Genomic DNA, 4,716 nt, shown 5'->3' on the forward strand with positions numbered 1-4,716 from the left:
AGCAAATGTACCTCAATCAGGTTGAGGACGTTTTTAGCAAAGGCCAGCTTAGTAGTACCCTAATTAAGTTAATAACAATGTACCTACCTATATAGTTTAAGTTTAAAAAATTTGACTCTCAAAAGAAATTTCAATCGTTGTATTGTTGATATTTGGCTCTGTTGACGAATGAGTTTGCCGACCACTGCTATACCAATGAGAGGAATAGGAATACAAACATAATCATTTTCACTCTTTCAGTCCTCATCTGTTTTAAAGAAAGTGCTGCTAATGTGAGGTTGGGCATTTTGGGCAAAAGAAACTTAGTTTAGAGAGAGAGATAGAGATAGAGATAGAGATAGATAGCGATAGAGATAGAGGGACAAAAGCATGCCTTTCACATAGGCTATTTTAAAAAGCACCTATACATGCATACCTTGGAGATATTGCAGGTTCAGTTCAGACTGCCGCTATTAAGCGAATATCTCAATAAAACTAGTCACATGAACTTTTTTGGTTCCCCAATGCATATACAAGTTATGTTTATGCTACACTGTAGCTTATTAAGTGTGCAATAGCATTATGTCTGAAAATGTACATATCTCAATTTTAAAATACTTTATTGCTAAATAGTACTTTATTGCTAACCATCATCTGAGCTTCGGTAAGTCATAGTCTTTTTGCTGGTGGAAGGTCTTGCCTTGATTTTTGATGACTGCCAGCTGACCAGGGTGGTGGCTGCTGGAGCTTGTGTTGATTGTGTCAATGTCTTAAAAAAAAAACACAACAATTACGTTTGCTGCATCAATCGACTCTTTTGCACATGATTTCTCTGTAGTGTACAATGCTGTGTGATAGCATTTTACCCACCTTCAGGTTCTACTTCTGATTCTAATTATCTCTCTATTTCTGCCATATCTACAGTTACTGAAGTCGTGAACCCTCAAAGTCATCCATGAGGGTTGAAATCAGCTTCTTACAAACTCGTTTTTAATGTTAATATTTGTCCTCTTCCCATGAATCACAAATGTTCTTAATGGCATCTAGAATGGGGGAACCTTTCCAGAATATTTTCCACTTGCTTGGCCCAGATCCAATAGAGTAATCACTATCTCTGGCAGCCATCACCTTCAAAGATGGATTTCCTAAATAATGAGACTTGAAATTTGAAATTACTCCTTGATGCATGTTCTGTAGAATGGATGTGAATTTAGCAAGCATGAAAGCAACATTAATCTCATTTACATCTCAGGAGCCCTGTGTGGCTAGGTAAATTGTCAATGAACAGTAATATTCTTTAAATTTTTTTATGAACAGTGGGTCTCAATTGTGGGTTTGTAAATAGATATGCTGGCATCCAGGCTTTGTTGTTCCATTTGTAGAATACAGGCAGAATAGCTGTAGCATCATTCTTAAGGGCACTAGGTTTTGGAAGTAATAAAATGAGCATTGACTTCAACTTAAAGACACCAGCTGCATTAACCCTTAACTAGAGAGCTAGCCTGTCCTACAAAGCTTTGAAGCCAAGTATTGACTTCTCCCAGGTAAAGTCCTAGGTGACACCTTCTTCCAGTAGAAGGATGTTTGTCTACATTAAAAGTCTGTTGTTTAGTGTAGCCACCTTCCTTAGTTATCTTAGCTACATCTTCCTGACAATTTGTTGCAGTTTCTACATCAGCACTTGCTGATTCACCATGAACTTTTATTGTTATGGAGATGGCTTTTTCCTTAAACATCATGAACCAATGTCTGCTAGCATCAGACTTAACTTCTGCAGCTCCCTTGCCTCTCTGAGCCTTCACTGAATTGAAGAGAATGAGAGCCTTGCTCTGGACTAGGCTCTGGCTTAAGGAAATGTTATGACTGTTTTGATCTTTTATACAGACCACTAAAACTTTCTCCATATCAGCAACAAGGCTATTTCACCTTTCTTATTATTTATGTGTTCACTGGAGTAGCATCTGTAATTTCCCACAAGAGCTTTCCCTTGGCATTCACTACTTGGCTAACTGGTGCAAGAGGCCTAGCTTTTGGCCTATCTTGGCTTTATACATGCCTTCCTCAATAAGCTTAATCATTTCTGCCTTTTGATTTAAAGTGAGAGTCATGAGGCCCTAGCCGTTTTGTCTCAGTGGATAGAGTGCCAACCTGCTGACAGAAGGGTCCCGGGTATGATTCTGGTCAAGGGCATGTACCTCGGTTATAGGCTCCTCCCCAGCCCAGGCCATGGTCAGGGTGCATGCAGGAGGCAACCAATAGATGTGTTTCTCTCACATAAATGTTTCTGTCTTTTTGTTTCTCTTCCACTCTCTCTGAAAATCAATGGAAAAATATCGTTGAGTTAGAATTTTTAAAAAAGAAAGAAAATACAAATAAATAAATAGAGTGAGAGACATAAGATTCTTCCTTTCACTTGGACATTTAGAGGGTATTATAGGTTTACTAATTGGCCTAATTGCAATATTGTTGTGTCTCAGGGAATAGGAAGGCTCCAGAAGGAGAATGATGGGAATTACACCAGTAGGTGGAGCAGTCAGGACACACACAACATTAATCGATTACATTTGCAGCCTTGTATGGGTGTGGTTTGTGGTGTCTCAAAACAATTACAATAGGAACATCAAAAACTACCCATCACAGACCACCATAACAGAATGAGCAAATGCTGTTGGGAAAGTAGCGCCAATAGACACTCTTGAGGCAGAGTTGCCACAAACCTTCAATTTGTAAAAAACACAATATCTGCGAAGTGCAGGTAAGCAAAGCACAATGAAACAAGATACGCCTGTATTCCCATTAGAGCTCTAGAGACTGAGCTCACAAACAGCATCAAACCTTGGGATTTGAGATTTAAAGAACTAGAAACTGGAAGAACAGAAAAGGCATCAAAGGATAAGAAAGGAGCCTAGCCAGTTTGGCTCAGTGGATAGAGTGTTGGCCTGCAGACCGAAGGGTCCCAGGTTCAATTCCAGTCAAGGTCATAGACCTTGGTTGCAGAGGCAACCAAAGGATGTGTTTCTCTCACATTGATGTGTTTGTTTATCTTTCCCTCTCCCGTGCTCTCTAAAAAGCAATGGAAAAATATCCTCAGGTGAGGATTAAAAAAAAAAAAAAAGGTAAGAAAGGAGTCAGAGAGCCAAGGTATGCTGAAATATCCCGTTCCCATTCCGATGTGCATGTGCATGGTTTGAACAGGGAGAATGGCGGGTGGGGGCGGGGGGAGAAAAAGAAAGCTTTCTCAGAGAAGAAAAATATATTGTTAAAAAAGGTAATATAATTTTATAAGTATTGGGTGAAATATAATAATTTCAAAAACAGCATATGAGTTATATTAGCCCTTTTTAGATTAAATAAGGTTGTAAAATTATAATTTTGTTTAGTTAAATAAAATGATCAAGTAACTATAACTTATGTAGAAAAAAGCATTGCAGTCTTTTCAAATTAAGATTATTTTAGGGGACATTAACACTAAATTTCTCCTCCTTTTATCTCCTTTCCCTAATTGCATGATATTTCATGCCAAGAAATGGTGACACTTCCTTTTGGCAATTGAAAGCAACAAAACCTACTTCTTTCAGTCACATAAAGATGATTTAAAAAATAAAACTCGTGTGATGATTTGCAATACCCATTCTTTCCTGAAATATTATTTTAAAGAAGTTTGGCTAGTAGGTGTACAGTCCTTATACATGAACTAGAAATCTTAATATACATAATTTATAAATGTGTACGTATATTTCTACATGATTCTCTCTCGGTGCCACCCTCCCCAGGAATGAGAGCAAATGCATTGACAAAGGGTATGGGCTATCGCAGGTGGATGCTGCTGTCATCTGGCATCTGAGGGGAAGTGTGCAACTACAGCAGTGGTTCTCAACCTTCTGGTGCTTTAAATACAGTTCCTCATGTGGTGACCCAACCATAAAATTATTTTTGTTGCTACTTCATACCTGTAATGTTGCTACTGTTATGAATTGTAATGTAAATATCTGATATGCAGGATGGTCTTAGGCGACCCCTGTGAAAGGGTCATACGACCACCAAAGGGGTCTCAGCCCACAGGTTGAGAACCGCTGAACTAGAGGGAAGCTGGGAAGTGGTTGCTATTATTCAGTAATGACATAAGTCATAGCTATAGTAAAGCCTGGCAGATGCCACTGATGAGTATGCACAGTATACTCAGCAGTGGAGAAGTGCCTCTGCCCACCCCCATTTTATTTAAGTCTCAAATGATGGTTAAGCAAATTTTCAAGACGTTATAGAATGAGATTGAATGCCACAGTTAAATAAATTCACAATGTGAAAAATTGTAATTTGTTCCTAAAAAACTTTAATGGATATAGATGTACATGCTAACACGTACATGTTTATAAATCCATTTACTCTTACTTTAATGTAGGCATCAGTGGTCCCAGTTGGAAACTTGACTGGGTTTAAATCACATTTCTGGTACAAAAAGTGCTTTACTCCAAAGAAGAAATTGTCCTTGATTTACCCTCTCTTTATTATGGAAATAGATGCCAGTTCACAGGACTTACAAATTAATCATAGGGCTGTTCCTTAGAAATCCTTTCCTTCATTGTAAAATGAGATACTGTGTAAAAGAAGAGAGATATGGTGTGGTGCACACACGGTACTATATACAGATGATGTATTAGAGAATTGTACAGCTGAAGCCTATATACTTTTACTAACCAACGTCACCCCAATAAATTCAATTGAAAAAAAGGGACAAAA

At 38.2% G+C, this 4,716-nt stretch overlaps 1 pseudogene; it reads right to left on the reverse strand.

Moving 5' to 3' along the window:
* Positions 1–1,276: 1,276 nt before the first annotated feature.
* On the reverse strand, positions 1,277–2,087 carry LOC102758909 (annotated as a pseudogene).
* Between the last annotated feature and the right edge of the window lie 2,629 nt (positions 2,088–4,716).

This window comes from Myotis davidii, unplaced genomic scaffold (genome assembly GCF_000327345.1).
Source record: "Myotis davidii unplaced genomic scaffold, ASM32734v1 scaffold168, whole genome shotgun sequence".
Classification (NCBI taxonomy): domain Eukaryota; kingdom Metazoa; phylum Chordata; class Mammalia; order Chiroptera; family Vespertilionidae; genus Myotis; species Myotis davidii.